Raw genomic sequence first — 14960 nt, 5'->3', positions numbered from 1 at the left:
ATGAAATAAGAAAAGACTGATATCCCTAACTACGACAGTAAGATAAAGCAGAGGATAGAACTGGCTTTGAGATCTACAGCTTGGGGTGGGGAAAGGATACTATATATGTGGTATTGTGGACAGGTACTTCCAACAAATAACAGATGCTATCGGATCTATTTCCGAGGAAGGAACTGACAAAACATCTCTAAGTGTTCCTTGCCTAAGAAAATTATATGAAATTTATGGGGCATCGCAGGTCAATGGGGAACTTGAAAGTGTGCACACGCACACACACATGTAGGTTTCTGAGGCTGAAAGAAAAGGGGAAGAAATCCAGGAGAAACTAGCTGCTAAACTGAGGAACACCATCCACACAAAATTCAGTGTGACATCCAGGTGACATGTCAAGGCTCCAATACATCACTACAAGTAAAGAACAAGGGAAGACTCCAGGGTTAAAATAGCAGGGCAAGTTGCCACACCAGATTCAAAGCACGCTCCCAGAAGTATGCGTGGGCGAACCTTGCAAGCAATTTCAACCAGCCTGCCAGTCCTCATTTGGACAAGCAAACACACAAAAACTTTTAAAAGGCATCAAAGGAGATTCTGGCAGGCAGAGAAGCAGCAGCTGGATGCTGTCAGCCTCCTCCTCCTGCTGCTGCTTTTCCTCCTCCCTGCCACAGACTCAAATACTGCGCCTCTTCGCCTTCAGCCCCACGTGCTCCCTTTGCTGGAATCAAAGTACCATCCCATAAATCTCACTTTCATGTGTCAGATGAACTCCTGGCCTGAAGCCCAAGCCCCACTGCAAGAGAGGCCAGAGGGCAGAGAACGGGTGAATGTAAACACTGCCTGAAGGACAGGAAAAGTTAGCCCAGATCTCTGGACAGAGGAAGCCTGGATCAGCACACAGCTTGCAATGGGAACAGAAGCAGCATTCATGTTCACAGCTGCTCACATGACACTAATAGATAGTGTCTACCCTATAAGGTAGACACATATTATTGACAGTATTATATAGTTTGTGTTGTTATATTTATATTTCACCCTTTTAGCAGTCCAGGGACTCAAGGCAACTTACACAGCTAATACAGATACAGGTAACAGCTCTCATCAATAATAATAGTATATAATAAAGATATCAGTAAGAAATACAGGAGCTAAGAACAAAATAAGAATATGGGAGTGGAGGTTACAAGAAGAAAAGTTTGCCTAAGTATCTGGACTGAATAATAATAATAATAATAATAATAATAATAATAATAATAAATACATTTTATTTGTATTTCCCATCCTCTTTTAGGGGTGACAAAGCCAACTTTCATAATTACATATTTTATCAAGGTGGTGTACTGCATATAATTAAAAAAATAATAAGTTGGACTATGACTCTGGAGACCAGGGTTCGATGTCCCACTTGGCAACAAAACCCACTGGGTGACCTTGGGCAAGTCACATGCTCTCATCCTCAGGAGAAGGCAATGGAAAACTTCCTCTGAAGAAATCTTGCAAAGAAAACCCCATGATAGGGTTGGCTTAGGGTCGGCTTAAGTCAGAAATGACTTGAAGGCACACAACAGCAACAAAATACATAGTAAAATAATAAACAAGAGCACACTGTATCAGAATGGAGTGGCTCAGGATTATGGCTAACCTAGTTGTTTTATGAGTGTTCATAAAGACTAGGCCATGATCAACAGGGCTTAACATAAGTGAATGTGAGACCAGTGGAAAATCCATTGATGAAGAAGTATTGTAAATGTATTCACATGTTGCCTATCTTACAAGCTAAAATTCATTCATACATTTTTATGCTAATGTAGACAATAAAAGTTTTCTTCTATACAGAATGCCATTTCAAGTCATAAGTGAACTGCTTCAGTGCAGCCAAGACTAGCAACCCTCATGATACCTGAACTCAGCCTATTGAGATGCTTTGCAATATTCCAGATGATCTGCCCATACTCCAGAGGGAACTCTGTATATATAAAGTAGCAGTTTTGTAGTGAGAAATTCTGCACAACCTTCACTTCCCAGGGATGAGTTTCTGCACTACTAGATTATGATACATGAAATTCAAACTTGGGTTTGGGGAAGTTTCCTGGGGAAACCCACCCTACAGCACCTAACCAAGATGCTTGGCTGAATTTATTAGAAGAGCAGAGAACTGAGCCCAGATCATCCAGTTCTGAATTCAGGTGTAGCACAGCCTTCTCCACCTCTAAAGGTGTAGGACTGTAAGTCCCATCACTCTACAATTTCTACCAGCAGGAAGGCAATTGGGGTAGCAGGAATTGTAGTCCAAGAATCTGGGAAGCCCCAGAGATCAGGAAAGGCTGGAGTAGTGGCCACTCAAATAATCTTTTCTCTAATCTGTAGATATTTGGACTAGCTGGACAGTTTCTTGTACAGTAAAACAACAAATAGGCAAAACCAACTGGTGCAAAAACTTATTAAAATATTTGTTTTTCAACAAGTGATTTTCTTGCATGGTTGCCTTTGTCCTTTTTTCTCCTGTGATGTGACTTTCTGTGTGGCACAGATAATTGGAGAAATACTCAAATGACTTCACTTTGGATGGAAGCCAATCTCAGAAATTCCAGGGGGAAATGAAACCCTTGTGCGATGGGACTTTGGACAGTACAATCAATGTTCTGCTCAAGGCGGAAAACGGGAAAATGCATATTATTTCACACTGGCCCACATGCATCTCTTCTAAAGGAGCAGCAATAATTATGCCTGTCATTATGAGGTTAGAGTTGCTTAGGAAGGAAAAGTCATATTAGATCACAGAGTTCCCCACCCACATTATCTATCATTGTTCTTAATGAGTGTAGTTTAACCCAAACCTATTTAATATTCACCCACTAGTTTTAGACTTGACTATGGCCTTCTTTGAAAATGAGACCAAAGTTGGAAATCATTCCCTTCCTTTTTTAAAAAAATAATATAACTTCAAAACAACACAGCATGGTGCTCACAAGAATTGCAGCTGAAGTCTTGGGCATACGACTTGAGTACTTGTGTTTTGTTGCTTTGTCTTTGTTTTTGTGGAGGAACCACACAGTACATGATTCACAGCATCATAGATTTGGAAGAGACAACAAGGGCTATCCAGTCCAACTTCCTGCCATGCACAATTAAAGCACTCCCAACAGATGGCCATCCAGCTTCTGTTTAAAAACCTGCAAAGAACACCACACTCCAAAGCAGCGTGTTGCACTGTTGAACCACTCTTATTGTCAGGAAGTTCTTCCTAATGTTGAGGGGAATCTCTTTTCCTGCAGTTGAATCCATTGCCCCATGTCCCAGTTCCTGGAGCAGCAGAAAACAATCTTACTCCATCTTCAATATGACATCCCTTCAGATATTTAGACAAGACTGTCATGTCACCTCTTAACCTTCTCTTCTCCAGGATAAAATACCCAGCTCCCTAAGCTGCTCCTTATAGGGCATGGCTTCCAGGTGAAGACCCTCACCTTTGCCAGGTTTTCAGGTTCATAAATTAACTTGGCATATATTATTTATAATAGATAGTAATTATGGCATGAGCCTATTGTGGAAGTGATTAACAGTAAAATCCTCTTTTAACAACAGAACTGCCAGGTTTACAATAGCATTGGAACACCCTAAAACACCATCTATGTCTCTTTATGGCATCTAACATTATGGGCTTGAACAGGATCATCACCACTATCTTCACTAGCAACAACACTAGTGGCAAAATAAAAATATATAAAACAACTATTATATATATATATATATATATATATTGAAAACCTTTTATTTCTTTAGATTTCATTATCTACCTAAGTTTATGCCAAAAAGCAAGCTAGGTAATAAGACTTTGAGGTGATACCAGGCCTTTAACTGGATTTATAAGATTGCTTACCCAGAAGTACAGTCATCCTTCTATTTTCATGGAGGATCCATTCCAGAACACACACACACACCAGTGAAAATGGAGACTCGCATATATTCAAGCCCCATAGACTTGAATGGGGCACATGCCTGCAAGGGTATGAATGGCATGTGCTGCGTGGGCATACCCCATTGACAGTAAACCTCAAGTCTGCAAGAAATCAGAGGCAACTGTAGTTTATAGATTTAATATCTAGACCTGATACCGAAAGGACACTACCTGTTTGCTTCTCATAGTAAGCTCCTGTGCAAGGAATAAGCAAGATATAAATCAAATAAATCAATAAATAATTTCTCTAGTCCACCATAGTGGACACAATGAAAAACTAGTTTGTGCAAGATTATGAACAGAAAGCATGATCTCATACACTGTTTTTAGCATCTATCCATTTATCTAATTTACAGTACTTTAAATATGAGTATCAGGAAAAATATTCTGAATTATATTATCACATGTAATGGCTTCAGATATAAATATATAAATGAGTGGTAGAGAAGGAGAGAAAGGGGGGGGAATGAATTACAGTGCTTTGAGACAGACAGAATGTAATGATTCATAAGGCATTGTGCCGCTATTTTCCCCATCCTTATCAAGGGTGTGTGTGTGTGTGTGTAAAGTAAAATATGGATGAAGTGGTGAAAAAACACAGGGCAATTGCTATGGGGAGGGTACAAAATGAGAGCATTGTCCCCCAACTGAAATTCTGCCCTCCAATTAAAATTTCTTTCAGTCCCCAAATTAGACGTTAGAGCAATTAGAGTTTAGGACAGCCAAGGGAAAGGAGTAGGTAAAATACCAAGTTCTGTATGCTAAATTTCCTTCAGAGGAAGGAACTGGCTAAACCACCTCTGAGTATTTCTTTCCAGAAAACAAAACAAAACAGAACAAAAAAACCCTTTATGAAATTTATGGGGTTGCCATAAGTAGACAGGTAACTTGAAGGCATGTGTATTAATGTGTCATTGAATTGGCTGTCAGCTTATGATTACCCCATGATTTTCATATGGTGTTCTTAGGCAAGGAATACTCAGAGATGGTTTTTGCCAGTTCCTTCCTCTGAAATATAGCTTACAGCACATGGAATTCAGTAGCAATCTACCCAAGTACTAATCAGAATTTACTCTGTTTATCTTCCAAGATCAGATGGGATCTGGTTCACTTGCAAACACAGCAAATTTAAAAGTTCTAGGTGTAAACATGCTCCAGTGTCTCAGTCTTCTCAACTTGGAATTTGGAAACTGAAAAAAAATATTCACAGGAGTATGTGTGAATTTTTACTTGTGGGGCAAAACCCTCATCCCTTCCATAGCTAAATACTTGCTCTTGCCATATAATTCTGTGAATAAGGCAGGACCAAAATACATAGTAAAAGCCTGCTCCGGAAGGATCCTGAGTGTGGTATTTATCAGTCTAACTGTTTGCAGTCTCCCTATCAACACTGCTGCCATTTCATTAGCCTAGAGGTACAACTGTAAAACTCATGTCAAGCTACATGTGAACAATTGTTGTCCTTTTGTCCTTTGCAGAGTCTTCCTAGCATCATAGCCCCTATAGAGCAGGTACAGAAGGATGGTGATCATCCACCGGTAGCTTGATAGGGGTTTTATAGCTGTGCCTCTAAGTTAATGAAATAGTGTTAATTTCTGGGAAATTGTATGCAAATTTCAAAATACAATATTGCATTTCAGGACTTTATGCAAAACCTCCATTTGCACAATTAATAATTTATGCAAGGCACATGTTTGTGGAAATGGAACTTTTGCATAAAGTTTTGAAATGTGAAAAATGCAAACAAATACCAAAACCAAAACTAAACCTTGTAACCTGTTGAGACATGGTTTCTCATCAAGGGTGAAGAAATCTGAGTATGTTTGTTAACACCTCTACTGTAAATAGGAATGACAACAACAACAGGTATTTTTGTACTCAGTACATTCTGGATTAACTAGCTCAGGCTGCAATCCTGAGAGTACACCCACCTGAACGCATTGGGACAAGTTTCTGAGTAAACATGGGTAGGATTGCATTGCCAGAGTACAACAGAGCTGCATCCAGGTTAAGGCATTTGCCAAGGGCAGAAGTCAACTCTATGGGAGGCACTTTAAAAACAGAATTAGACTTCTGGAATTAAATCTGGCTGGAACCAGTAAATGAAAACAGCAAGAGAAAAATCTTGAGGCAGCATAAGGGTTGTGAGACCATCTCCTTACAAACTCCTTGTCACCTGAGGCAAAGTCATGAAAGAATCACCATGGCTGATTCACTCAGTGGCTGCTGAGCTGCTCAGTTTTTAAAGAGGAAGAATCAAAGTTTTTCTGCTCCCTCCCAGTTCAGAGCCCAGCCCTTTGCATTCCTTTGACTAACGTGAGCATGGTGTCCATCTGTTGACCTCCACAGCAGTGAGCATAGTATGCATTGCTAAAATATTCTGGCTTCCAGTTTTCCTTCCCTTTTCCTTCACTCTCTCAGATCCAACCATCCTGCTGCCAAGCCTAACACCTCGAGCACATCTGGTTTGCTCGCTTCAGAGAAGTGGCTAACAAGTCCCCCTGAAACTGGAATCTGGCTTTGCAATAGGGCCCACTTGGCACCCAAATGAAAGGCAATTAACAGTGTGTGGGTACAGGTGGGTTGTTTCTCTCCTTCTTCAGCATTTCTCCCTTTCCACAGGCTGGTGTTTATTTTGGGTGGGGGGGTTGGAATGAGAGAACTACAGAAATAAGAAACAGTAAGAAGGGCTTCAAAGGATCTTTTCTCTTCTAAGGTAACTTTGAAACATCATGGTTGTAAGCTTTAACTGGTGGTCATTAAGGGAACTTTACATTTGACATCAGAGCTGGCAATTATGCACCCGCTCCAGATGTTGTCGCACTGCAAATCATAGCAGCCCAATCAACATAAGTCATAGGGAGGAATGTTGGAAGCTGTAGTCCAACACCATCCCCATCCACAAGTTTGATGTAACTTTAATATGTATGCAGAGAAATCTTTTAGCACCTTTGAGGCTAACTGAAAGAAAGAAGTTGGCAGCATGAGCTTTCTTATGGCTATAATATGTATGGATTTTGAAAAAGGAGATATATAATTTTCAGGCTAAGTGTATATGATGATCAGTATTTAGGATTTATTCTTACTAACCAGAAATGGAAAATGAAAATGCTGAAAAATGAATCGTGTGAAAATGGTATAGCAGTCAGCACTCATGATTTGCAAGTGTCTTGGAGACTGTGCTATGGAGGCACTACATTACCACTGACTAGCTGGACACTCAGTACATTTAAACAGCAGAAAGTAACTCCATTTTACAGAGGAGATAACAAAGGCAACAACTTCAGAATTCACATGCCGTAGTTACAAGAAAAAAGAGACTGACTAATAGAATCTGAATCACTAGGTCCCTTGGCATATTCTGAATGAGGAACATGTAGGATGGGTTGTAAATTGCCTCACACACACACACACACCATATGCCCTGGATCTAAATTGCCTCTGGTCATTCAGTCAACTGTTCAGTCAGTCAGTCCATTCTTGAATCTGTAGGTACTTTCCCATCTGCTCAGGAGACTAAATAGCCCAGTTGGCATTTTAATTGGTGCTATAGCAACTGTGTGCTTCCTAGATACTGTTACAGTGTAACTGAATTATCTTGTGTCCCTCCCCTTTTACTGGCAAGAAGGAGGGGAACCTGAAGCTAATTCAAAAGCATTGTAATAGGAGTCCAAGAGAACAATATATGTGAATGATGGATATGTATGTTTGTGATTCTATCCTTGACAGTGTCCCTCACTGCAAAATTCTGTTGCTATCCTTTACAGTCTATCCTTTTGATGACACTATTTCATGCTATCTGCTGCCTTCCTTGGCTCTGATCAAGTGCTTCCTGTTCCTCAGACAACCAACCTTCAACCTGGGTACCTCACAGAAACATTTCTCTTCCCTCTTCCACTCATCGCCTCCTGTGTTGAAATGTAGAGTTTGGCACCTTTTTTCACGGACAGTGCCAAATACCTGACACTTATTTACCAAAGGATCTCTCGTGTTTGGAGTCAGGTATATCAAAAATGATTATCTACCTTTTGCAATGCAAGTTTTATCCAGCAGCCTTGACCTTCCTCATATTGCAGAACCCTGACCCCATTCCACAGGCTCTATCAACCTGTCCTGTCTGGAAAATGTTGTAGTATAGCCCTTCCTAACCTGTTACCAAGGGACCATTAGCCATGTTGGCTGGGGGAAATGGGAGTTGTAGTCTAACACAAAGCCTGCTTCTTCAACACAACATAATTAAAGTCTTCAGAGGAGAAAATCAAATGATCACCCCTCCTATGTAAAAGCCTGCGTGTGGAACCAAACCTAGTTATGGTAAGATATTGCTGTTCTAGAGAACAAGCCAATATTTTCTTCAGAAATATTCAGATCATACAGAGCTATCCTCAAACTAGCCAAACTCTTATCATCTTGGAAAGAGATCATACAGAAATATATAATGGCTTGTTTAATTAACAAGGAATAAATAAGCAAACAAATGAACATCTATATACCATTTAAACATGTAAAGTGCCTAACATGAGAGAACAGAAAGGTAGCAGCCTACAATAGGCCAGGTCACTAGAATTTTCTGGGATTACTGATGCTGGTTATGATCCATATGGCTTTGCATTCCCAAGATGCTACCTGAATCTCTGTCCCATCATGACAACATCTAAGGTAAATTTAGAAATCATAGAATCATAGAATCATAGAATCAAATCATAGAAATGTTCTTTTAAATTTTACCTATATATATACCTATAGGGCTGCAGACTTCCCAAAACCCACACTTGATCCTCTTCTGGAAACAAAGATAGGAAGAAATATGATGCTAAATAATATGAATAAACTCAAAGGGCTCATATTTAAATGATTGCAGCTAAGTGGAATAAAGTGATGGTAACTGGGTAAAAAATGTCAATTGTCACATCTTCTAGGAGAGGTAATGTCAAATGGGTTCTCAATTTTAAAAAGAGGCATTATGAAGCAGAATGATAAGCAATAAATAATAAACCATAGTGGATGACTTGACACAGTTATGTGAAAATCACAAGGAAAAAAGCATGATTCAAACATTTCTTATGGCAACTGGCAGACCATCCAGCTGTTTTCCAAACAGGGAACATAAATGTCAATGAATCATAAATATGCCAAGAGCAACAGTATATTTACTGAATCTGTAATAACAGGTTTTTTTTTACCATGAAAGCTTCAGCATAAGAACATTTAGGTGATTGCTTGGTTTGAACATTCAGATAGGTATAAAAAGTAGGGAAATGAGACAGGAACACAGGAAGCCACTGTATACTGAGTCATACCACTGGTCAATCTAGTTCTCTATGATAACTGGCAGGAGCCCTCCATAATTTCAGACAAGAATGCCACCCTCCCTGGAGATGACAGGGACCTTAATCTGGAATCTTTTGCATTCAAAACTCCTGAGCAAGAGACCTTCCCTAAACCATTCCTTGATTTAAATGCTTCAGATTTGAGGTTTATAACCTCAGTGGCAGTGGTGCCCTGTGCAAATTAGCTCAACATCCATAGTGATAAATCTTATTAAGGTACAGTACTGTGGTTTAGTGGTTTGGACGTTGGACTAGGACTCCAAGAAAGGTTCAAATCCTTTCTCGGACAAGAAAACCCACTGGATTGACCTTGGGCAAGTCACACTCTCAGACTATGAGGAGGGTAATCACAAGCCCCCTCTGAACAAAACTTGCCAAAAAAAAAACAACAACAACCCTGTGATGGGCTCACCCTTGAGTCACCATACTCAGAAATGACTTGAAGGCACACAACAATACCATTGTGGCCTCACTAAACTGAAGAACACCATTCATCAGAATTTCGGAATTGTATTTCTTTGATTGTCAAAAATGCCATGAGGATAAATCCATCAGTCTTAGTGTCCCTAGGAGCATAGTAAGGACAAGGACATTGCAAGTTGAATGAAGTGGAAAGATGTATCTTGAATAGATTCCATATAAAAGTACCAGCAATATCCAGAACTAAGGTTCTCTCTCCTTCCTGCCTCTACGACAAAATGGGAAATGTCAACCCTGGAGATTTAAGCAGTGTTAATGCAGCAGATTTTAAATTTCCCAGGAGAGCTGTTTCTTATGGCAACTGGCAGAATTTTATTGCTCTTTGTCAGCTCTTTTATTAGCATCTTGTTAGCTCTCTAAATGGCCCCAAGGATGAACTGATCTATGTACGCATGCATCCAGGTTCATAGGCTATTCTACCTTCACCTAGAATGATGTAGGTATTTTAGGAAATGGTAAGGCAAGGAGGTGTTTTTGCAATGGTTACAGCTAAGATGTGGATCTCAGCCTTTTGCAGAGCATTCAAGCTTCTCTCACCAGCTGGGCATTTCAGTGCCCTTGCTTTTACTTATTTCTGTCCTTGGCAAAGCTCAATCCAAGAAGAAGATAAAACGGTTCCTCTGAAAACTAATGCCGGAGGTGCAGAACTGTAGCATCATTTATTACACTGCAGCTGGGATTATAATAATAACGTCTCAAAGCCATTTTATGCCAAGTACTGAATTTTGCCTTTCTCTACAGCTTGCTATGTTCAGAAGGAGTAAGGATAAGACAGATAAAGAAGCTAGCCAGATGCCTAGGATATAAAGAGTTCTAAGCATTTTCTCTTGGCTTTCCAAATCTGCATTGAGAGTGCTTCCTGAGCATTTATTAAAAAGCACCATGAAACTATCACTTCAAGGTGATACAGGAAGACTATTATGAGGAAAAACATAAAGTCTAGCAGGTCTTGTGCCTGTGCCTACACTGTTTATCCTTATCTTCTTTACTGTGGTGGTCTTTAACATTTAAACTACAACTTTACTTGATAGTTCAGTGTAGTCTGATATTTTGTTACATGAGGGGAGGGTGTCCAGAAAGGCACCGTAGAAATATTTTAAATAAATCTAAACATTTATTTGTATGTTTAAATGTCTATTCCATCTTTTTGTGTATAACACATAGCTATTGCATTTTACCTTGAGGGTTTAGTGATTACTTAGACTCTACTGAAAGTGAATGGTAGAAATAAAATATGGCATACAGAAAAGTGAGGGCACAAATGTGTACTTTCACTAGTGCAGGCTGCTTGTGCAGATGAAAAGCAAGAGGGCATGATCCCAGTATCCTCCTGCAGTTCTCCAGATGCTATAAACATTTTTGGAGTGCTGGAAAAACCAGTTATTGGTATCATTAAATGCTGCGTGAGAAAGTGGAGAATCCTGACATTATTGTGAGTGCACTTTTGGATTTAGCCCAAAATATCAAAGGTCTGATTTCAAAGTCAGGGAGATGTAGTGGTTTGAGTGTTGGACTTTGACTCTGGGAGACTGGGGTTCAAATCCCTGCTCAATCATGGAAACCTCTTTGGTGACCCTGGACCAGTCACACTCTCTCAGCCTTAGAGGAAGGCAGTGGCAAATCTCCTCTAAATAAATCTTGCCAGGATGGAAAAGCTTATGATAAGTCAAATGTCCTTGAAGGCACATAGCAAACAAACAACAAACTATTACCACACAAACTCATTTGACCAAACAAACAAACAAAACCCTAGCTAGTTCTAAAGCAACAGGCGTTGCCTTTCATTAAAACGACACCACAAAAAGTTTTGAGTTGAAGGAAGAAATAGCAATAAGCAATGTCTGAGGGCATATGAGTGCCCAAAAGCACATTAGCAATGTGCTTTTCACAATCACCAAAGGATTAAACACAAATATTTGTGACATCACCATTATTGTGTGTCATTATTGTAAACATTATTGTGCATTTTCTCCAGCTGGTTTTAGATTACTGGTTTTATCAGGTTTTTAGCTGGTTTTATCAGTCTGATTGTCATAGGCAGTGGTATTTATATTTTTATAGTTGTTAGATAATCCCTGGTAAGGCATCTCAAATGACTCGACTTTGTCAGCTGTTTTTCTACCCACGCAGGTAATAACAAGCCTCGTAAATTCCATGTATGCTGAACACTTCCATCATGCTGTTGCACGGAGCTTCCTCCCTACAGGTGTCAACAAATAGTGCATGCTGTTTGCATATGCCCCAGTACACCTTTGACTTTAAGTAGGGTAGCAAAGAGCTGGCTATACTGTACCACCACATTGTTAACATGACCTCTCTTTTGAAATTAATTCAGAATTGTATGACAGCTTCATAGGGTGGTATAAAGATTAAAACTACTTTGAGTGCCTTGTTTGTTTGTTTATATTTAGTACCCAAATTTTATGTCTTCCAGCTAACGCCATGAGGCCTCATGGATCATATTACCAAAAATCTAAACCCATTGTTATGATGTGAAACTGGTAATGGGGCAAGGTGCAAGATACCCTAGACTAGCCTAGTGGTTTCAAACTGCTGCCACTAATGCAGCAAAAGAACAACTGCTTTAATGAAAGGAGCAGGAAAAGGAGTCCTACCTCCGGCAGCATAATGCCTTGTCCCAGCACTGAAAAGTGTGCACAACCTAGCATCTATGTATTGACACATCTTTTCCTTTAAAAGGAAAGAGAAAGATTCCCATTCAATATTCGGAGTATCCATTTACTGTTATTCTGGGAAAACACCATCCTAAGAATGTCTGAACTTTAATATATAAAAGATGTAAAGACAAGTGCCTACAAGCCAGAATAAACAGTCAGCTATATGTACCCATAGATTCTGCATCCATAGATTCAAGCACCCACAGTTTGAAAATATTCAACAACATCAAAATCCAAAAAGTAAACCTTGATTTTGCCATTTAATGTAAGGGACATCATTTTATTACTGCTTTGTATATATAATGGGACTTTAGCATCCACAGATTTTGGTATCCATGGGGGTCCTGGAACCAAATCCCAGTGGATATCAAAGCCCCACTGTATTTGATAAGTCCAAAGTAACCCTACAGATGTCTTATATGTAAACTGTAAAGAAATTCAGCCATTTCTTTCATCAAAGTGGAAAGTTGGTTGTCCTTTGAAGTAGCTTTTGTAAAAGAAAAAGATTCAATGGCCAAGCCCTATATAATGATATAACATAAGGTTCTGAAGTACTGTATAATAATAAAATATATTGTACACTACAAGCATCTGTAGTAGAAAAGCCCTTGCAGAGTTTGGAAATACTACCACCAAAAAATTAAAAATGTGCTTCTCCTTATTTCTAAAGTAATTTTCTGCTGATGAATAGTGAGTAAAATTACTTGGTGGTGTACATTAGTAACACTTTACTTTTAAATTGCTTTTTAAAAAAAAAAACACTTAGAAATGTCAGAAAAGGCCAAACATTCTCCACAATCATGCTGCTCAACTAAAATTTTAGTATAACAGGAAAATACTTTTCATTATACCCAGATCAGAGTAACCGTAGTTGCTGTTGCATTATTTTTCAAAGTAATGTTGCTTGTCCTTCTTTACATCAAATAATGATATACTGCAAGCAGTTTCATTATTTGTAAGGTATTACTTCTGAGCCTTTGCATATGTCAGTGTGTAAGAAATAATGGATTTCTCATTTGTTTCTTTATGGACTTATGTAAAATGTGGTCACTCACTGACCAACAAAGACTTCCTCTTGTTTGGTATATAGCACTCATTGGTTATATGGTTTAGTTTAAAAATAAGTTCACTGTTATTTAATTCCCTGTCCTGAATATCTCTCTAAAAATGAAGATGTCTGTTTTTATTAAGTTCCTATTATAGAAAGGAGGAGCATGATTGCTGCATAAATAAATTTGCCCCTAAAACCTTGCATTTGCCTTACCCGCTGGGCACAGTGCAGCACCACATTTTGCCACAATGCAACACCAAACAGGTATTTGTTGTTTACATTGCACCAAGAAACATTCCCTAAAACACTCTCTTAAATAGTTTTCAGCTAATCGACACCAGAATTCAAAAACAAGCAGGTGGGGAGAAGTGCTTAAAAGAACTCCAAAATACTTTTTATTTTCTTAATTTTCCAATAAACGCAACAAATGAGATGCTGCATTGCTCGTTTTATACTGTTTTGTTTCTGTGATGGTATGAATCATTTGTGGAAAGGGCAATTTTTAAAACATTGGGATTAAAAAAAATAAAAATACAAAATGAGTATGTTGCTACTGACTGCAAAGTTAATACACTGAAAAGCTCACATCCATTTGCAAATGTATATGTTAACATTAATGTGATTATAAATGTTGCTCATAAAACAAACACAGAGTTATCTATTTATTCAGCCCACTAGGTTGCATAAACAAAGACACATCTCAGCTTCAGCATGGTAGTTTCTTATGTCTTCAGCAAGATGAAGAGTGTATCCTTCCATATTCAGGCTGCAGTCAGTCAGAATGTCTCCATCCCAAAGCTAGGCTTAATTGAGCCAGTTCCTTTTAATATTTGCAAGTAGCAGAAAAACAGGTGTGGTAACCATGAAGAACCATCATCATCATTTCACAAGCCTGGAATGATCCTAAGATAATGAGCCACGCGTTCCTGCAACTGGTCATTAAAACACCCTTTTATGCCCCCAAGAGCTTTTGAAGTACTGGAGTTCAAGCCTGTCATTTCGATGCAGCTCAGCAATTTTCTCCACACCTTGGCAAGGCGAAGTCAAGATTACAAGGACTGTTTGCCAGGTTAGTTTTATTGCTGTCACCAGCTATCTGAGGCCCCAAAGAATGTCTCCAACAAGATGGTAATGCAAACCTCAAACACCCCACGTCTTCAAAATGGTGGGCCAGTCATAGAACATAGTCCTGTGAATGTTTAGTGGGAAGTTAGTAGTATTGCTGCCATATTGATATATTTGTCATTTAGCCAAACCTTATGAACATCTGAAAACTCTTAGGTGGGATAATCAGTAATCACTAGAAATCTTTATTTGGCCTCTCTCTCAAAACTGTCTGAAATCTTCTCAAATGTACTTACAAATATATGTTTAGATGGAGAAATATGGCTTGAATGAACACAACGAATACAGGCTTTATTCCTACTCTGAGTGCATGCAAGTTGGTTGTGTCATAATCACCATAATGA

General features: G+C 39.0%; 1 protein-coding gene across 2 annotated transcripts in view; it reads right to left on the bottom strand.

The window, feature by feature from the left end:
• PLEKHA6 (pleckstrin homology domain containing A6) overlaps positions 1 to 14960 on the bottom strand; it is a 284203-nt gene that overhangs the window by 161718 nt on the left and 107525 nt on the right. The window lies entirely within an intron of this gene.

Source organism: Sceloporus undulatus, chromosome 4 (genome assembly GCF_019175285.1).
Source record: "Sceloporus undulatus isolate JIND9_A2432 ecotype Alabama chromosome 4, SceUnd_v1.1, whole genome shotgun sequence".
Taxonomy (NCBI): domain Eukaryota; kingdom Metazoa; phylum Chordata; class Lepidosauria; order Squamata; family Phrynosomatidae; genus Sceloporus; species Sceloporus undulatus.
This window is presented reverse-complemented; position numbering and strand designations above follow the sequence as displayed.